General features: G+C 37.6%; 1 pseudogene; it reads left to right on the plus strand.

Annotated features, from left to right (window-relative positions):
- LOC112849794 (small ribosomal subunit protein eS6-like) overlaps positions 1-19,595 on the plus strand; it is a 74,106-nt pseudogene extending 54,511 nt beyond the window's left edge.
- The last annotated feature ends 2,451 nt before the right edge of the window (positions 19,596-22,046 follow it).

Below are 22,046 nucleotides of genomic sequence, written 5' to 3' on the forward strand. Positions count from 1 at the left end.
ATGTAGGCACTGTTCCCCTTGTCTTCACCATGGATGAGGAAAATAAAACAATAAGGGCAGTCATGGCTTAGACCTTGGGCACTGCAACCTGCAGCTTCTTGGATAAGAAACCAACTTAGTGCCATAATATAGGAAGCCTTAGCTCTAGATAGGAAGCAGTCAGGTGCAACTGCAAGAAGATAACCTGGGCTCCCCAAATACCTTCAGAGAAGATATCCAACCTCTGGGTTTCTCTTTCAATCTATATTTATTCAGAAATTTTAATTAGATGATCTTTAAACTCCCTTAGCTCCAGCATTCTATGATTCTACTGAAAGTAGATATTAAGAACACAGAAAACAAACGTGGTTACCAGAGGGGAAGTGGGGGAGGGGATGAGTAAAATAGGTGAAGGGGATTAAGAGCATACTTATCATGACGAGCACTGAGTGGTGTGTAGAATGTTGAATCACTATATTGGACACCTGAAACGAATATAACACTGTATGCTAACTACACTGGAATTAAAGAAAAAAGACATTAGATATTAAGATATGTAAGTTCAGAATCTTTAACCCTATCCCTATGTGTAACATATGTGATACTGTGTGAATTGTTGCACCAATTCAGGCTCTTACTTCTTATGCACGTGAGCATAAAAACTTTCGAAAACTATTGTTCTCAAGTATTGTTAGCATAAACACATAGACATTACCAACTGTATTTACACTCTGAAATCATATGTCTGCATACACTCCACATGGCTCAACATCTTAAGAAATAGGATTTTTATGTAACATTTGTGAAAGAACAATATAAGAATTTCTTCATTTGACATAGTATGATATTTACGTATTTTTGCTTTATAAGTTATAAAGGATTCTTTTTATTTTTGTAGAATAAACCCTCAAATAACTAAAAATCCTCAATGAACCATATCATTTCACTCTATTTATGAGATTTCTCTTTCACACACACACACACACACACATGCATACACACATGAATATACCTATCAAAAACTAATTAAAAACTAAGCAAAACACTTCCAGAAAATTCCAGAATCCAACTCACATTTAGCTTTAACTCATTATCCCCATAAAATTAGCAGTGCTTAAACCCATGAAGTCCATAGAAGATCCTCAACCATAAAATTTTAAAAAATCAAATATACAGTTTATGTATTATACCTACTAGTTTAGGAAAATAAACTGAAATTCTTTATAGTTTTTTCAGATGAAGTCAAAACCCCAATAGAGTGTTTTATGACTCATATTTAATCAGAAAACTCAAGTAACAAAACGTCTAAATTTCTAATACTCTGACATGAAACTTGAAATATATAAATTCATTTAAATTTGTATATGAATATTACAGTACATGTAACTTAAGATAAAAGTCAGGTATTTATTCAGAAGCACAAAACTTTTGGCAAACAGAGGCTACTACTATAAAAACGATTCTAGTCAAATCACCCATTGATATTTTATTAAATCAAGAGCCCTCTTCTACATAATTGAGACCAAGTTACATTTTTTTAAAGTTCATGATTTTGAATAACTTTTAAAGGGCCCTGGTGAAACACCACAGAATACTCTATGAGTTATTCAGAATTTGGACATGATCATGAATATATTTACTATCACATTTTCATGATCTCTTAAATAATATTTTCAAAACATCTTGAGAGGTCTCAAAGGAGCCATTTGAGCAAAAGGCATATTCCAAACTACAGTTCTGCAGATGTGTATATGGTTACTCTGAGATGAAGTGACCCTCAGCCATTAAAAAGAGAGATTTATCCAAGCAATGCCCAGTCGTAGGGTGGCACATTATTTTCAATCAGCAATTTTTCTTGAAACACTGTCACTGGACAGGCCATGAAGCACAGCCCTTTGATAGATTCTGTCATGAAGATAGAGAACAGTTATTCCTCCAGGCAGAACATGCCAAAGAAGAATTTTGTCTAACTGTAGCAAACCCAGGGTGGGAGGAAGTATTTTTGCAATGGCTCAATGTTAGTGCAAACAAGAAAGATATATTTGTTTCAAAAAAATAAATGAGTATGAATTTATATTCTACTATATATAATGAAGTTAAAATGCACACATTTCCAGCATGAAACTATTTAAATAAAATAAATAAAATATTTCTATGTCCAAATTTTTTCTTGTGGTTGATTTCAAGTTTCCTAGCTTTGTGATCTGAAAATATCCAAGATGTGATCTCAGCCTTTTTGTAACTGTTGAGGGCTGATTTGTGACCTAGTGTGTGATCTATTCTGGAGAATGTTCCATGTGCTGAATATGTATCCTGATGCTTTAGGATGCAATGTTCTGAACATATAGGTTAAGGCCATCAGGTCCAGTGTGTCATTCAAAGCCATTGTTTTCTTGTTGATTTTCTGTTTAAATGATCTGTCCGCTGTTCTAAGTGGGGTATCAACGTCTCCTACTATTATGGTATTATTATTGGTAAGTTTCTTTATGTTTGTTATTAACTGATTTATATGTTTGGGTGCTTCCAAGTTGGGTGAATAGCCAAAGTAATACTGAAAAAGAAAACCAAACCTGGAGGCATCATAATACCAGACTTCAAGCTGTATTATAAAGCTATAATCATCAAGACAGCATGGTACTGGCAAAAAAACAGATACATAGATCAATGGAGCAGAAGAGAGAACCCAGAAATGGACCCACAAACACATGGCCAACTAATCTTCAAAGCAGGAAAGAGTATTCAATGGAAGAAAAGACAGTCTCTTCAGCAAATGGTATTGGGAAAACTGGACAGCAACCATGTAGAAGAATGAAACTGGACCGCTTTCTTAGACCATACACAAAAATAAACTCAAAATGGATGAAAGACCTAAATGTAAGACAGGAAGCCATCAAAATCTTCGAGGAGAAAGCAGGCAAAAACTTCTTTGACCTAGGCCACAGCAACTTCTTACTCGACACATCTCTGATGGCAAAGGAAACAAAAGCAAAAATGAACTATTGGGACCTCATCAAGATAAAAAGTTTCTGCACAGCAAAGGAGACAATCAACAAAACTAAAAGGCAATTGACAGAATGGGAGAAGATATTAGCAAATGACATATCAGGTAAAGGGTTAGTATCCAAAATCTATAAAGAATTTATCAAATGCAACACCCCCCAAAAGCAAAAAATCCAGTGAATAAATGGGCAAGAGACCTAAACAGACACTTTTCCAAAGAAGACATCCAGATGGCTACAGACACATGAGAAGATGCTGAACATCACTCATCATCAGGGAAACACAAATCAAACCCACAATGAGATATCACTTCACACTCGTTAGAATGGCCAAAATTAACAACTCACAAACAACAGACATTGGTGAGGATGCAGAGAATGGGGAACACTTTTGCACTGCTGGTGGGAATGCAAATTGGTGCAGCCACCGTGGAAAACAGTATGGATTAAAAACTAAAAATAGACCTACCCTACAACCCAGCAATTGCACTACTAGGTTTTATCCAAGGGATACACTGTTTCAAAGGGGCACATGCACCCCAATGTCTATAGCAACACTATCAACAATAGCCAAATTATGGAAAGAATCCAGATGTCCATTGAATGATGAATGGATAAAGAAAATGTGGTGTATATATACACTGCAATGTTACTCAGCAGACAAAAAGACAAATCTTGCCATTTGCAACAATGCGGATAGAACTAGAGTGGGTTATGCTAAGCAAAATGAGTCAGGCAGAGAAAGATATCATCTGATTTCACTCATATGTGCAATGTAAGAATCAAAACAGATGAACATAGGGGAAGGGAAGGAAAAATAAGATAAAATGGAGATGGGGGGCAAACCAAAAAAGACCCTGAAATACAGAAAAACTGAGAGTTGCTGGAGAGGAGGTGGGTGGGCGGGATGGATTAAATGCATGATGGTCATTAAAGAGAACACTTGTTGGGATGAGCACTGGGTGTTATATATATGTAAGTGACGAGTCACTGGGTTCTACTCCTGAAAGCAATACTACACTGTATGTTAACTATTTGTGTTAACTTGAATTTAAATAATTTTTTTTAAAAAAGGAATATTTCTATGTACAAGAAAAACTTAAACATCTTCTATCAAGCACATAATCATATGCCTTTTATCACTGGAGAAAGCAAAGAAAATACCATTTGTTTGTCAAAAAAAGTTGCTACAGGTTATCTATTAGTCAAGTTTTACATTTTCAAAAATGTGAATCAGTCTTATTTTTAAACACAATAAATTTAGGACGTTCAGATCTGTGCATTCAGGTTGTTTAAGGAACACGACCTCACCAGAAAGAATGACTGGAGAAAGCAAAGAAAATACCATTTGTTTGTCAAAAAAAGTTGCTACAGGTTATCTATAGCACGACCTCACCAGAAAGAATGACCAAAGCAGTTTGATAGCAGAGGCTTGTCTCACCTTTAAATAGCATCGCACTTATACCTTCCGGGCCCAGAAGGTAAGTATGCACCAATACACCCTGATTGTTTGGTGGTGTTTCTATGGAAAATTTTCCTTTTTTTTTAAGATTTATTTTTGTTTTCATTGAGTTTTTTATGTAATTCCAGGACAGTTAACCTACTACGTCATATTTGTTTCAGGCGTACAATGTAGTGATTCAACAATTCTATACAGCATTACTCAGTGTTCATGATGGTAAGTGTACTCTTAATCCCCTGCACCCCCCCACCTCCCCTCTGATATGCTCTATTTTAAATGAGTACCCTCAATTAAAGTTCTTTTTTTCCAACAAGAACATTTTTTACTTGAAGCATACTTCAAAATACGTGGTTCTAAAAGGTATATAAAAAACATTCTGCCCAAGAAAAAGGGAATACACATTTTCCTCACGAACCCACAGAAGAATCCCCTGGTTAAATCACATTTGAAAAGACATAACAGGGGCGCCTGGGTGGCGCAGTCGGTTGAGCGTCCGACTTCAGCCAGGTCACGATCTCGCGGTCCATGAGTTCGAGCCCCGCGTCGGGCTCTGGGCTGATGGCTCAGAGCCTGGAGCCTGTTTCCGATTCTGTGTCTCCCTCTCTCTCTGCCCCTCCCCCGTTCATGCTCTGTCTCTCTCTGTCCCAAAAATAAATAAAAACGTTGATAAAAAGACATAACAAACATGACAGATTTAAGAAAACTGAAGTCATACAAAGAATGTTTTCCAGGTACAAAACCACAGATCAACAATAAAACAAAGCTGGAAAATCTGCATGTAAACATTAAATATTTAGTATGTAAATGTAAAACAACACAATTTCATCTAAGGACAATTTTCAAGTAGATTTTAAAAACATCCTTAGACCGCAAAATATTTAGAAATTTACATCCCTCCCTTCAGTCTCACCCACCGTTACATATTTCTATCATAAAATCAGCTGTTACTTTTAACAGATATCGCTAAGATATAAGTTACAATGGCATAAAGCATGAAAAAGCAGATATAAGAGTATGCTGACTGAGGTCAATGCAAAAGTCGATACGACTCCATATGGATAGATGATGCTACAACAGACTATATACTGAGGAGGCTGCTACCTGACAAAACATCTCAATAGTTTCCAGCAGTGTGTATAGCAGCAACAACCCTTATTTTCAAGTTTCTAGAAGCTTCTTTTTGTGGTAAAAGGTGAACTTGTATCATTAAATTTTGTAGTTGAAAAAGACAATGTTTGGGTCAGAAGCCACTTCTGTGTCTTGGGTGGAAATTGGATGTTGTTTAGGGGGGGTAGGCTTCCCTTTCATGAGCAGGAGGAGCCACCTGGTTAAGCACGATGAGTCAGCTGGCTGTAACAAACCTAGCCATTTTTCATGGAGACGTCTTGAACCCATGCCAGGTAAGAGTGTCATCAACTCTAGAGATTGCTACTTCAAGCTCCAGAAAACTCGTGTGGGCTGCATGGATAACAATTGCAGGAATCATTGCTACAAATCAGTAGTTCAGGGACAGAATAAAGGAAGTGATATTTGTTTGGGCACAGGAAGATTTCATTTATTTATTTGAGTCTGCGGATTGGAGCTGGGACTCCAAGGAGTGACAAAATGGTTGAAAGTGGCTCCTTAGAAAGGTAAGCATGGCAACAGCCTGGTAGAGGGTAGAGGAAGAGGAAGGGTAAGGGGGAGCCAGAAGAAATAGGGAGCCCATGAAGGAGAATGGCTGCACTCAAAGGAGCGATAACAACAGTGGAAGGGGTTTTTATTTTTCTTTCCTTACTTATATTTTTAATATGTGGCATTGTGATTCCATTCTGCTCTTTCAGATTTCTTTTTTAATGCTATATGGCAGTTTAAGCTTCCCTGGCCTTTTGCTTTGGAGAATGGTGTGTGTGTGTTTGCGTGTGCGTATGAGTGTGTTACCAGAGAGAGTGGAGAGTGTGACCTTGCATGTAACGAACACTGTGCAGAGGATCATTGCCCAGAGAGACGATTATAAGAGGGCAAAAACTGGTCACCAGAGTGCTCAGAACAGGAATCTCAAGCAAAAGACGACAAGCAGTCATTTAAGATGGATTTGTTGGACATTTAAGGATCCCTAGGCTATTGAAACTGACAAAGGATCTTCCCATGAAAGGCAGGGATATACTGCCATCAAAATGGGAAGATGACCCAAACTGTGTTATGCGTTAGCGGCATTGAAAAGGGAAAGGTGATCCGTGAAGACATGAGAATTTGGGGGCATTCAGGTTTCATCATACAACGATGTTAAGATTCAACAAGAAAAGTGAGACTCAGGCAGCCATTTGACCCCAATGCTCTCCCACCACTTGCCAGCATTTCCCAGAAACAGAAGTATCCCTGTCCCCTGTTCTTCACTTAATATATCAGTTCATCTCATTTGCTGAGCAACATGCTAATCTGAAATACCATTTGGGTTACAAAGATTATGGACGAAGAAAAATTTTTATAAATTTTATATTTATATAAATGATATATTCATTATAAATTCAAACTTTTGATATGTACTTGTTTTTTTTTTTTAACACTTATTTATTTTTAAGACAGAGAGAGACAGAGCATGAACAGGGGAGGGTCAGAGAGAGAGGGAGACACAGAATCTGAAACAAGCTCCACGCTCTGAGCTGTCAGCACAGAGCCCAACACAGGGCTCGAACTCACGAACTGTGAGTTCAGAACCTGAGCCAAAGTCGGATGCTTAACCGACTGAGCCACCCAGGCACCTCATGATATGTACTTGTTTTTGAATTTCCATCCACTATGTTGTGCTTCCCCCCGCCCTTTTCTCTTCTGTGAGACAGTATCAGAGTCAACAAATTACTTGATTTGGACTCCCATGGAAAATGCCTGGAAATTCAGAAAACATCCTCAGCCAGTGAGAAGACATTTCCTTTGTCTGATACAGAACTCCCAATAATTCTATGCTGTTTATGTTTTCTATTGCTTCCGATTTCTTTTTTTGTTTAAATTCCATGTTTTACTACATGATCCTGCTTAGCAGTTTTGGCTACAGTTTCCAAAGCCCTTTTTCTTGACATTTACAGTGGTTTCTGGTTCCCTGTAACTGGTAAGGAAGGCATGGGAACAATAGAAACCTGGGAATAAGTCATTGATACCAAATCATGTTCTTATACATCCATGCAACACTAAAGAGGTATGTTTCCAGGAAAACTGGTTGCTACTTATATTCATTTTAGTGTTAAATCAACTGAGAGAGGAACTTATATGTAATGAATTAGAAAACCACAAAGCACAACGCTTTTGTTTTGTGTTATTTTAGTTTAGAAAAGTTGTCCTTTATATTTTTCCCTTCCAAATTTCTATTCAAATTCTAGTTACAAAATTTCTCCTTTAGTTAGTCATTGTTTAGATTTTAATAAAATGTTTAAAAATTTGTAATATCACTTGCTAATTAAGAGGACAATCATCACTATATATATATATATATATATATATACACACACACACCTATATGCATATAAATATATATACCATGTAATAGTGCACTTTAATCTGATTTCATTAAATATCTTGAAATGTATAGGGCTTAATAGCTGACCAAGGTACAATTTGAAAATCTCTTCCATATCACTGTTTAATTCTTCCATCTCTGCTTCATGTAGTAAGGAAATAACACCCTTAGTCACACGACAAGGAAATACAAGCATAAATCCATTTTAAATAGCTATATTTTAATAATTTGGAATCAACTTTGGTTTCCTTTTGCTTCAAAATGCTTCTGTTTTAATTATTTTATGATCAGGATAGGAAAGATGCAATTTTACATCAATAGACTCCCTACATTATTTGTCTAAAATTGATTTAGAAATTCAAAGCAAAAATAAAAAACACTAAAAGTGTTAGCACATGTAGATGACAGAAAGTTGGAATTTGTACCAGATGTGCTTTGCTGTTTCTCTGTGAGTCTTTCCCCTCCCCACATCTTCCTGGGCAGAGCTGCAGTATAGAGCAAATAACAACCTCGATTCTTTTCTTGGCCATGCCCTGAAGGAGGTTACCCCACCCTCAGCCTCATCAAATTAATCTTGGTAACTCCATTGTGGTGGAAAATAATTTCTCTAAAAATTGACACGTGATTTCTATTTTCTACAAAAAGAAGTCATTTGTGGGAGTCTTTTGATTAAAACAAATATTTTTCTAAATGTTTATTTATATTGAGAGAGAGTGAAAGCGAGTGGGGAAGGGCAGAGGGAGAAGGAGAGAGACGATCTCAAACAGGCTCCACACTGTCGGCACAGAGCCCAACATGAGGCTTGATCTCACCAACTATGAAATCATGACCTGAGCAGAAATCAAGAGTTGGACATTCAATCAACTGAGCCACCCAGGCACCCCTAAAACAAATATTTTTTATAAGAATACTTTTCTTGCCTCTGTATAAGGAAGGTACTGAGATGCAGTAAAGGCTGGAGCTGTGGCAGCTAAATTATAGCCATGAGGGAATGAACTTGATGCTAAAGCCAAAGTTCTGAGGACAGCTGAGCCTTCAGTAATATTGCTAAGCAGATGACCTCACCAGCCCTGCGAGTGTTCTCTCCCAGACTTCATATTCTGTAAGACAGTAAGTTCCAGTAAAACTTTCTAAGACTTTTTTCTGTTATTTGAAATGATAGCATCTTTATGGAAACTTATATACATCTACATGCACAGATACACACATAAATATAAATAAATGGGAAGGTATACAATATTTATATATATAAAATATACATAAACACATATTGTATGTATTTTTCATGATTTCAAGGAAACAATATCTAGTTATAGATTGTATCGTTCCACTTCAACCTGTGTTTGGAACAATTTACCAATTTTTGAAGAAAAGGCATTAAACTCAAATGAACAGATAAATTTGCTTTCTAACTTAAAGTTTACAGAAAGACATGTTTGTCGGCAAAATCTCTCTTAGAGAACTAGAATATGCTGCAAACTGTATTGAACTTCAAGTAATACAGCTTAGAATAAAAGTTTGACTACACTGAAGTACAGACTATTCAACTCCTCTAAAATCTGTAATGCTCTTTTGTTTCCGTTATTGTAGCTTGGCGGAGGGGGGTGGTGTTTGTTTGTTTAGTAGAATATGTTTCAAAATTGTCTTCATCTTCCTGGACTGTGCTCATTGCAGTTCCATCATGGCTGCTGAAAACCAGGTGTCAAGGGCAGGGTTAAAAAAAAGATCTCATTCAAATTTTCTCTAAAGATATACCGTCAACGATTAACTTAAAATTACATTTACTAGACACAATTACATGTTTGAATGTTTTCATAGCTTAGCATCATCTTTTTTTTTTCCTAGCACCATCTTTTTAATTTTTTGTCTTGGCAAAAATTACAGAAGATAGAATATAAGGTGATTTCAGACTGAAATGAAAACTTCAAAGAGGTTATTGATCTTTTCTCATCACATCACAATCACATGATTCGTGGAGAAAAACTACTGGCAATCAAGAGCAAGTTCAGGACAATCTAAGAGGAAAAAAAGTTGGTCTAACTCTGCAAATGGAGAGAGTCAGAATTCCCGAAGAGGACTCAGGTGTAACATCCTCGCAAATGCAGTTCCAAAAGCCATCACACCCTCAGATGTGGCCTGACCCAAATGAACATTCTTTGGTCAGTTCATTGATTCATCGACCACCGCACTACCTTGCTTTCGATGAAGAGAGCTTTGCCATTCCCTCACAGGTTAAATCTAAGTTTCCTCCGAGAACCTGAGAAAAACAATATGTATCAAATATGCCAAACTGTTTCATTTTTGTAGATTAATAAATAAATCCTAGGGCGTCCTGGGTGGCTCAGTCAGCTAAGCATCTGACTTTGGCTCAGGTCATGATCTCATTCATGATTCATGAGTTCCAGCCCCTCGTTGGGCTCTGGGCTGACAACTTGGAGCCTGCTTCCGATTGTGTCTCCCTCTCTCCCTGCCATCCTCTCTCTCTCTCTCTCTCTCTCTCTCTCTCTCTCTCTCAAATAAATAAACATTAATTTTAAAAAATAAAATAAAATAAAGTAAAATAAAATAAATCTTATGAGTCTCCTAATTCCCCAAAGAACCAAATGTTTTTGTTTCCCAAGGTGAACTTTATAAGATCTGTCTCACCGGCTACTGAAGCTCCCAAATCTCAACTTTCACATCATGTTCAGAAGTCAATGATAGTTGGCCAGCAAGAGCCCGGAGTTTAAAAAACAGACATACAAAGCAAACTCCTATGATTATCTGACTACATGTGACATACTTACTTCGATTAATACCACCACTGCATGTCCACGGGTCTATCATACTTGCAGTGTTTGACTTCCTGTATCATTTATTCATTCACTCACTCATTAAATCAACAACATTTATTGACCTTTCCATGGGCCAGAAGCCAGGAAAGTATAGTATCAAGAAAGATATTATCTCTGTCCTCAAAGTTTAGAGTCCAGAAAGTGACAAGAACTCATATTCATGTAATTTATTATTGATCTGTAAGATGCACTGGTCTAAGTTCTTCACACATATCTTCAGCTTTATCTTTCAATCAACCTCTGTATTGCTATTATTATTATCATTTACGTTTTTATTTAAATTCCAGTTAGTTCACATACAGTGTAATGTTAGTTTCCGGTGTGCAATTCACTGATCCGGCACTTCCATACACAACCTGGTTCTCATCACAGCAAGCACACTCCTTAATCCACCATCACCTATTTAACCCATCCCCCAACCTACCTCCCCTCTAGTAACCATCAGTTTGTTCTCTAGAGTTCAGAGTCTCTTTCATGGTTCGCCTCTCTCTTTTTCTTATTTTCCTTATGTTCATCTGTTTTGTTTCTTAAATTTCACATATGAGTGAAATCATGTGATATTTGTCTTTCTTTGACTAACTTATTTCACTTAGCATAATACTCTCTAGCTCCATCCATGTCACTACAAATGGCAAAATTTCATTATTTTGATGGCTGAGTAATATTCTATTGTATACATACACCACATCATCTTTTTTCCATTCATCAGACAATGGACACTTGGGCTGTTCCATAATTTGGTTATTGTAGATAATGCTGCCATAAACATTGAGATGCTTGTATCCCTTCGAATCAGTATTTTTGTATTCTTTGGTTAAAAACCTAGCAGTGCAGTTGCTGAATTACAGGGCAGTTCTGTTTGCAACTTTTTGAGGAACCTCCATACTGTTTTCCAGAGTGGCTGCACTAGTTTGCATTCCCACCAACAGTGCAAGAGGGTTTTCCTTTCTCTACATCCTCGCCAACATCCTGCATTGTTAATTTTAGCCATTTGGACAGGTGTGAGGGTGATATCTCATGCTGTTATTATTAAACATACGTTATAAATGAAAAAACTGAACTTTATAGACCTTAGATAACCCAGACATTTTTACCAAGCCAACAAATTTTGCTTTTAGGCAAAAAAAAAAAAAAAAAAGCTCTGATTATATATCCATTCAACAAATATTAATCGAGCCAACTATGAGGCAATCATTACAATGGGAGCTTGGAAAAAAGTAGAGGAAAAGACAAGATCCTTGTCTATAGAGAGTCAATCTTTTCATAGGAAAGACAGACCATTAAACAAGTATACCAGTAAATCACTTAACTCAAAGTGGAGATAAGTTCTAGAAAATACATAAGTAGTGTGAGTGCATTGAGTGGGAAGAGAATGGTTGTCAGGAAAGTACTCTCTGAGGAAATGACATAGGATCAGAGACATGGATGATTTGAAGAAACAATCATGCAAAGATCTGAGAGAAGTATCCAGAAGTCCAGAAGATCAAAGAGCAAATGAGAGAGCCCTAGGATGAGACCAAGCTTATCGTATGTAAGGATCATCAAGGACAGGGATTGGCAAACTGTCCTGTGGGCCAGATCTGGCCCATTGCCTGCGTTTGCACAGCTCATGCCTTAAGAATGGATTTTTATTTTAATGGAGTGCCTGGGTGGCTCAGCCATTTAAGCATCCAATTCTTGACCTCAGCTCAGGTTGTGATCTCATGATTTGTGAGATCAATCCCTGCATCAGGCTGTGCGCTGACAGCATGAAGCCTGCTTGGCATTCTCTCTCACCCTTTCTCTGCCCCTCCCCAGCTGGTGCTCTCTCTCTCTCTCTCTCAAAAAATAAATTAAAAAACTTTAGAAAAATAATGGATTTTACATTTAAAAATTTTTTTTTTCAACGTTTTTATTTATTTTTTTTGGGACAGAGAGAGACAGAGCATGAACGGGGGAGGGGCAGAGAGAGAGGGAGACACAGAATCGGAAACAGGCTCCAGGCTCCGAGCCATCAGCCCAGAGCCTGACGCGGGGCTCGAACTCACGGACCGCGAGATCGTGACCTGGCTGAAGTCGGACGCTTAACCGACTGCGCCACCCAGGCGCCCCTGGATTTTACATTTTAAATGGTTGAAGAAAATGCAAATACATATATTTTGTGATACGTAAAAATTATGTAAGATTCCATTTCAACACCTAAATACAAACTTTTATTGGAACACTACCACATTCATTTGTTTGCATATTGCCTATAGCTCTTCATGGGCTATAATGGCAGAATGGAGAAGTTGTGGCAAAGACCATATGGCTTTAAAAGCCTAATATATTTATTATCTGTTTCTTGCAGAACAACACTCTGATGAAGAGAACTAATGTGAATGAAGGCAATTGCATAATGAGGAAAGAAAGGCATAGGAAATGTGTGAATGGGGTAGACATAAGGTAGCTCATGTGGGGTCTTGCAGACCACAACAAAGGGCTTTCAATTTGACTGTGAAAGAAGAGATTTTGGAAGGTTTTGAATAGGATACTTGACTTAAATTTTAAAAGTATGCCCTTATATGTTTTCTTAGGGGTTGGAGCACTGGGGAAAGAGTAAGAATGAAAGCAGAGAAAGCCATCTGTGGTATTGCACCATTTAGGGGAGATGTCATGGAACCTTAAACTGGGAGCAGTAGCAGAGCAGTGGGAGAGAAGCGTCCATTTGTAGTAAACAGGATTTTTGATGGACTAGAAGTCAAATGTCAGGAACAGAGAGAAAGCAGGGAGGGCTCTGAAGTTTCTAGCCTTATCAGTGGGACAACCTTTGGAGATTTTTACCAAGTCTGTTTTAAACATAATAAACCTGGCATAGCTGTTAAACTCCCAACAGTTAATGCCAATTAGTCTAAAGAACCTAAGAGTCTGAAATTCAGCAATGAGATCAGAATTGCAAAGGTACAGTTTTATATCACTCTGTTGATAGGATTAAAGCCATGGGGCTGGATGGGATCATTTGGCAATGTGTTATGTAGGGAGAGTAGAGAAGACAGCAGGGAACTGAGCCCAAAAGCTGCTCTCTTTTTCAGAGTTCCAAAGTTCAGGAACATAACATAACTAAATGACAAGTGAGATAGGAAGAAAACCATGAAAGTATTTCTCGGAGGAGGAAGTGTAAAATACTTTTTAGAAAATAAGGAATATAGTAGTTCTTAAACTTTAAAACATTATCTTTTCAAAAACTAAATAAAACAAAACATCAGTTTCTTATTACTTATTGTTTTTTCTTCATGGTGACCTGGTTTTCTTCTTCCTAACAAAGAAGATCCTAAAACATTTTTTTAATTATTATATTTTAGTAAACACAAAACTATTAGCAAAGCCAGAAAATTATCATTCCATGAGTTCAGAAGATTCAGAAATTTTCCATTTAACTTCTTTTACAATGACAAGAAGAAAGAAGAAAGAAAGAAAGAAAGAAAGAAAGAAAGAAAGAAAGAAAGAGAGAAAAGAAGAAAAGAAAGAGAAAAGAAAAGAAAAAAGAAAAGAAAAGAAGAAAGAAAAGAAAAGAAAAGAAAAAAAAGAAAAGAAGAGGGAGGGAGGAAGGAAGGAAGGAAGGAAAGAAGGAAGGAAGGAAGGAAGGAAGAAGGAAGGAAGCTTAAGTTCCATCCAATAACAAAATCTCCTCTGGATTAGATGACATTGTTTAAATGTCTGCCATCTACAGCCTCTAGTAGTGAATAACCTAAGTATATGTCACTATTGCTCCTATGGGGTCCCAGTAAGTGTTCTGCTCTTGGGTAAGGAACTAAAAGACAGTAAAATAAATGATCCATGCTCTTATGTAATATGAAGAAGAATTTAGCAACTCTGTATTTTGTAGCTAAGCAAAAGAATAATAATAATAATAATAATAATGTTTTTTTCATTGCAATTTTGTTTGATTTTTATAGACAAAAACACGTTGATTTGTGGGGCTTTGTCCCTTCCAGTTCTAAAAGTTTATTCAATTTTCAAGATCATTTAAATTACTAATCAACTTTTGACTGGCTTGCCGTGTTAATTAGCATTTTAACCACAGTAGTCTCTATCATTTATCAATATTTAAAGGGCAAAAGATAGCTAGCTTTCATGGTTGCCTTGCTATAGCCAGGAGAATGAACTATGCAATATTTAATGATTCAATGTACTAAAAATAATGCCTGAAAGAAACTCCTCTCTCAGTGTATTTCGCTCAATGCCAACCAATCATATGATTATACCTGATAAACATTAGATTAGTTAAAAATAAACTGTCGGGGCGCCAGCTGGCTCAGTCACTAAGCATACCACTCTTGATGTTAGGGCCGTGAGTTCGAACTGACTGAAAAATTAGGTTCAGTGTAGTGATTACTTTAAAAAATTACAAAAATAGACAAAAATCTTCTGCCAAATAACCATTATGCAAGCAATTTGCCGGGAAAAAAAATCAAAGGTATACTGTTATTAAGTAAAATAGAAAAATGTTTGTTAGGTCAAGATAAATTTCCTTTATTGTTTCTGCCCATCACAGAAAAGGAATTGTATTTGTTAGAAATTTCTGTTCTCTTCAGAACTACATTTATTATTATCTACAAACCTCTGTGATCACCCAAGTTGTTAAGCAGAGTAGAACTCAGCATTCAAAATTGATTAAATGACTTCTAAGAGGCAGATTCTGTACTAGATGTTGAATAATTAGAGACAAAGGCTCAGTTCCTGCCCTGAAAGAATTTACATTCCAGTGGGGAAAACACTCAAGCCTAAGCCAGCTTCCCAAAGAAAATAGGATTGAGTTTCCCTAGTCCAGTGTTGGATACGCTCATGTTAGTGGTTTAAGTAAACAGAAATAACCATTCTTCAAGACTCTATTGAAATACCAGGTACACAGACACCTTGCCAAGTGCCTTTTACACATTTTAGTAGTAATCCTCAAACCAGTTTTTGGTTTATGCATGTGAGGTCCTAGAGAAATAAAATATTCGTTATGTCACCCAGGGTTACAGATGTAGAATCACAGGTCAGGATTCAACATCCTATCGTATCACCCCACCTCCCCATCCATGTCTGCCTGACATAAAACCTGCCCTCTTTCTCCTAAAAAGCACAGTGTCCACCCTCCCCCAATGCTGATTCAATTTACTTCAACCAGCAAAGCAATGGAAAAAGATCTAGCATAGTTTACACATTTGTCCAATTATCTTCCTAAGTGTTTAAATCTCTATCTTTTTAGGGTAGCTGCTAATCTTTTGTTAATAGACAACTCCAGCTATCTTCTGATTATCATGTATATTCACACACCCCATGTCAGTGAAATTTATCAAATGAGGAGGATTAATTTCAAAATCAGGGTGTATTATAACTAGTCCTTAGAGTAAAATGTCTCCCTCTGATTTTAATTCTCTATATTTCTACCATGATATCACTTTCCCTGATGAGTTGAGTATCTTCATCTTTAAGCCAATTTGTGAACTTATGTCATTCATAAACAGGCCTAAATCTTGGGTTGATCAGGGGCAATTGCGTGGCCCTCCAGCAGATTACCTCATACCCCAAGCTTGCAGGGTGTTGAGAGCATAGGGCATTGCAACTTCTGTCTCCTCCCTGAACATCACCAAAATTCAATGATGAAATTTCTGTCTTTAATGATACTCTATGGAGCCTCTGAAAGATGTGACCATAGATCTTCCCAGTTCACATTGATAATCTTGACTAGGCCCTACACTTAGTCAGTTACCCAGGCCCCTAAATATAATTCTACATGCAAGGCAAATTGCAGATGCTCAAATGTTTGATAACCTATTTTACTGAGATTTAAAAAAGAGATGCCATGTTATTTGTCTTTGCATTCATAAAGTGCAATACAAAGTGTGACACGTGGTAGATATTCAATAACTGTTTAGTTAGTGGAAATTGATAAAATATCTCAATTTGCATTACCTAATTATAGTTGCTTTCATAGAAAGATTCAGAAAGAAGAATAAGCCTTCTGGAATTCTAATATGTTGCCAACACCCGCTGTCACATAGAAATTCGCAGATTTGAAACATAATTCTTTAGGCTAGGGTTATCAAGAATAATAAAAAGTAATAAGAATAACTTGTTATGTGCTAGGTATCTAATAAGTCATGTGATCTTCATAATAGTATAAGAGGTAATATGATTCCAGCTATAGAAAAGAAATGGGGCACAGAGCAATTATGTAAACTTGTTCAGGACCAACAGTAATGAAATGTAGAATCAGAATTTTAATTCAACAGCCTGGATTCAAAGTCCAAAGGAAGTTTAGTGTGGAAATTTAAAATAACTTTCCCAAACATAAAGGGGTCACAAATAGAAAGCATCTCCCTCCATTTCTCTAGGAGTTTTTGGACAAACCAGAACTGGAGTATGAATGTTATTATACAGTTGCAGAAATAGTTAAACCTTCACTAATAAACTGCTGATACTATAGTTAAATAACATCAGGTGTTTTAAAAGATTAATGTGATTTTTCAGAAACATAAACCTTCTATTGTAATTTGACGTGTTGTGAAATTTAGGTATTAGATGTATAAAACATATCAAAATGAAGAAGCCAAAATACAGCTTTGAAGTCCCAACGCCGAATGATCCATAGCCTCTTATAAACTACAAAAGAAATACCAACAGCTGAATTCATTCACAAAATACACAGCATGGTCTTTTTATTGTAGACACCTTCACAAGCAATTCAGCCCAATAAGGGAAGGGCCATCAATCAATCAACCAGACAGTTAATCAAAACACACCACGAAAGGTCTATCAAGTAAGGGTTCTGAAAAGACATTAATTTTGATTATTTGAAAACTAAAAATGCCTGATTTAAGAGTTGAATTTCTTTCAAATAGAAGATGAAGCTATCTCTTTTTTTCCCCCTATGAAATAAATGGTTCTACATTATTCAAAATGGGTCAGCCAATCAATCAAAGTTCTGAAAGGCAATTCATTCTAAATGTTCACAAATAACCAAGTTTAAAAGAAAGATGGTGCAAATAACAGTGTTTGTTTTGTTCTCTTTAAAAATGCTGCAGAAATGTGTCACATATAGAAAAATGAGACCTTTAAATGAGTCTAAATCACTAAAACCGATTATACATCAAGGAAGAAATAAGATGAGGTAAAACTGTACCAGCCAACTTGACTTCTCCTCTTGTCACTTACCATAAATTCAGACAGCAAAATTTGTGCTTCTATCTGAAGTCTCAAACTTGTGTCTCTTTCCTAAAGCAATCTCTAAAGCTTAACTACAAGTTATATAGCTGGGAAGGAAAAAAAAAAATCTTCAGTTTCATCACTTCTTACAAGCTAACATCATATTATAAAACTTTTTGGATAACAAACTTTTTGTTTGAAAGTCATTAAGACCACAGACATTTATAAATATCCATTTCAGTAAGTTCTAAACTCTGTCCCACCTCACCTCTGATAGGGACAATATACATTCCTAAAATCAACTGAAGGCATGTCCCCAAACGAGGGGATACTTAGAAATTAGAAGTAAATAGCATATAAAATTTTAAAAGATAAATAATGTGGAAAATGAATATATTCATCACTAAGCAATTTCATTCTTCTTTTTTTAAAAAATGTCTGAATAAATTAATTTTTGTAGCTTAACTATATTAACCTGTGAGAGGTTTCAATTTGATTCTCAAAATAATCTTACAAAACTAGCCTCAAGAATTAACAAAAGAGCTCGTTTCCCTGACACCTCAGAGGTGGTAGGCTGCTTTAGGACAAAGCTGAACATCTCTTTCCCAGCTACTGGCTGCCAGAAACTCATTGAAGGAAACAAACTTCATGTCTTTTATGAGAAGCACACGGCCACAGAAGTTGCTGCTGAGGGTCCAGGTGAAGAATGGAAGGGTTACATGGTCCAAATCCATGGTGGCAATGACAAACAAGGCCTCCTCACGAAGCAAAATGTCTTGACCCGTGGCTATGTCCAACTGCTGCTGAGTAGGGGGTATTCCTGCCACAGACCAAGAAGACTGGAGAAAGAAAGTGCAAATTTGTTCAGGGTTGCATTGTGGATACCAGTCTCAGTGTTCTCAGCTTGGTCACTGTAGAGAAAATTGGGGGCACGGGGAGAAGGATATTCCTGGACTCACTGATACTGGTGTGCCTCATCGCCTGGGCCCCAAAAGAACCAAAAGAATCGCGAACTACACGGATGGAACTAGAGGGTCTCATGCTAAGCAAAATTAGTCGGTCAGAGAAAGACAAATATCATATGACTTCACTCACATGAGGACTTTAAGACACAAAACAGATGAACATAAGGAAAGGGAAGCAAAAATAATATAAAAACAAGGAGGGGGACAAAACATAAGAGACTCTTAAATATGGAGAACAGAGGGTTACTAGAGGGTTTGTGGGAGGGGGGATGGGCTAAATGGGTAAGGGGCATTAAGGAATCTACTCCTGAAATCACTGTTGCACTACATGCTAACTAACTTGGATGTAAATTCAAAAAATAAATTAAATAGAATAAAAAAAAAGAATCGAAAACTTTTTAATTTCTCTAAAGAAGATTATGTCCACCAGCATGTTGTTACAAAGCCCTTAAACAAAGAAGTTAAGAAACCTAGAAACAAAGCACCCAAGATTCAGCATCTGGTTACTGCATGTATCTTCCAGCAAAAATTCCGGCGTGATTCTCTGAAGAAACAGCATCTAAGAAAAATAAGGAAAAGGCTGCAGAATATGCTAAACTTTTGGCCAAGAGAATGTAGGAGACCAAAGAAAAATGCCAGGAACAGATTGGCAATAAACGGAGGCTGTCCTCTCTCAGAGCTTCTACCTCTAAGCCTGAGTCCTGTCAAAAATGAGATTTTCTAAGGTTATAAAGAAATAAGAGCAGACATCCAAAAAAGAAAATGAACAAAAGAAAGGAGGAAGGGAGGGAGGGGAAAGAGAGGAAGGAAGGAAGGAAGGAAGGAAGGAAGGAAGGAAGGAAGGAAGGAAGGAAGGGAAGGAAGGGGCTGAAACTTTGGCTATACATGAATAAATCCTTAAACCCCACATTCTTCATGAGGAAGGTAAGAATAAAGTTATATTTCTTAATCTATGCCTCTCATTAAAGCCCACTTTACCACTACTGCACTTCATGGGACTCCATTCACTGCACTTCACCAAGAAGGGATGTATTGTCCTTTCTTTGCATATTGTTTTATAAGAAACATCTCTGTCCTCCAAATGGAGGGCAGTGGACAATAAGCACTGACGTGACCCTTTGCCCCTAAAAACAACTGTATCTTCTTCAGCCTAAGGTCATATTCAGTGGGTTTCATGCTCATCCCGGTATTTGAGAGATGGCCCCAAAAATATCCATCTAGATTCCGGGGGTGCCCTTGAACATGAGAATGTTCACACGACATCAATGGCTGCATTCTCCCACTGTTAAAAGGTCAGCCAAGAACAATGTGTCTGCTAGAAATGAGCAAATGCAGAGAACCTTGTCCTTTTTCTATTCACTTTGGTAGGCACTTTCCTGCGCCCTTATTAATCCAGGTCACAGGACCAGATGGAAAAGTTGGAAGGCTCCTGCCTTCCCTTGGAAACTCCCAGACCATTGTCCCTCCACCAGTGTTCTCAAAATTTAGATTCCTTCAGGCCACCATCTTGTTTGTAGACCACATCTAAAAGGAGATACAACACCAGGAGTCCTTGTCTTTAAGGGAGCCATTCTCAAAAAGGCATACCCGGCGACAAAGAAAGAAGCACAGACAAAAGCTATACCAGAGTCTGCTTTGGTTTTTGCCCTAAAAACCCAACACACATATATCTTGACCATTTCACTCGTGGGACTGTTCCCATTGATTTTCATTTTTGTGAGCTGGCACATCTCTGTTTACTGGAACCCTGTCATGGTGAGATTCTGGCTTGTATATTCTAGTAGTCCTTGATGGCTGACTTCTTTATCTGGACATGTGGGAAAGTGGCCCAGCTCTTTCTCTACCCCAGCTTATGTACAGGCATTCCCTCTTGGGACTTCCTTGGCAACATGGCACCAGCCGGGAAGCTCTCCAACTTCTCTGGCTTCCCACTAAAGAGATGGGCTCCTATGAGCTAGTCAATCCTTTAGTTTTGGAAATCTTATTCATCTGACAGTCTCACTTTCAGGAATTCCTTTAAGGTTTGCAACCAACTCTTGCTCTCCTTTGCAGTAAAACAGTGGTTCCTTAAAGTGGGCACTTAAGAAATGTTTGCTAAATATCGAATGATATTCACCAGTGATTTTATTTTCAACCCAAGTTATAAGCACTTGACTACATTAGGAAGTGTCAAGGCCATAGTCTAATTTACGGATATTTGGGGGATAATAAATGTACAAATTTTAAGAAGGTAGTATTTTTTCTTGGGGTACCTGGGTGGCTCAGTCGGTTAAGCATCAGACTTCTGCTCAGGTCATGATCTTACGATTCATGGGTTCGAGCCCCATGTAGGACTCTGTGCTGACAGCTCAGAGACTAGAGCCTGCTCCCAATTCTGTGTCTCTCTCTTTCTCTGTCCTTCCCCTGCTCACACTGTCTCTTTCTGTCTCTCAAAAAATGAATAAGTGTTAAAAAAAAAAAAAAAGAAAGTAGTATTTTTTTCTAAACCAAGCCACCTGTGGAGCTAGGTACATATACTTGGAAGGTGAGGGGGTTTTTACCTGAATTTTCACCATTGGATTTTATTACTGCATTAACGTTATGCATGGAATTATTTGCATTCTTCAAAGTTCTAGGAACCATGATTATCTGTAACGAGAGCGGGAAATTGCCTAAATGTTCAGCTACAGCCTCTGATTCAGACATTGGAGGACAACCATCTGGGGCTCGGGCTCTCCCGAAGGTTATCATTCTTACATTTTATCTTCTTTCCTGTTTCAGAGAATGACAAATGGGATGAAAGAAACAATATGATATGAATTCCAGCATGATAAACAAAATCACTGAGGACCAAGCCAGTTTCTCTGCTTGAAACCAAAGAGACTAAAACCCCCTTGTCAAGAGCCCTGAGCTCCTGGAGGAAGAAGTTGGGTTTCAGCCTTCGGGGTGGCATTCCCAAAGGGCTAGTTACAGGCACCTTAAAAGAAAGCCGGAGGGAAATAACCTTCCCCTGCCACATGCAATGCCTCAGAGAGAAGAGGAGCCTATAAGCAAGTAAGGCTGCTCTCGGCTACTCCCTATCAGCCTGGGACAGGCACCCCCTTCCCAGCCTCCCCCTCGAGATGCCATCATTCTGTGCCCTCACAGTGGCACCTGGAGGTGGTACACAGGGTTCCCTGGATCCCT

This window comes from Puma concolor, chromosome C2, assembly GCF_028749965.1.
Source record: "Puma concolor isolate L17-30 chromosome C2, mPumCon1.1.hap2, whole genome shotgun sequence".
NCBI classification, from domain to species: Eukaryota; Metazoa; Chordata; class Mammalia; order Carnivora; family Felidae; genus Puma; species Puma concolor.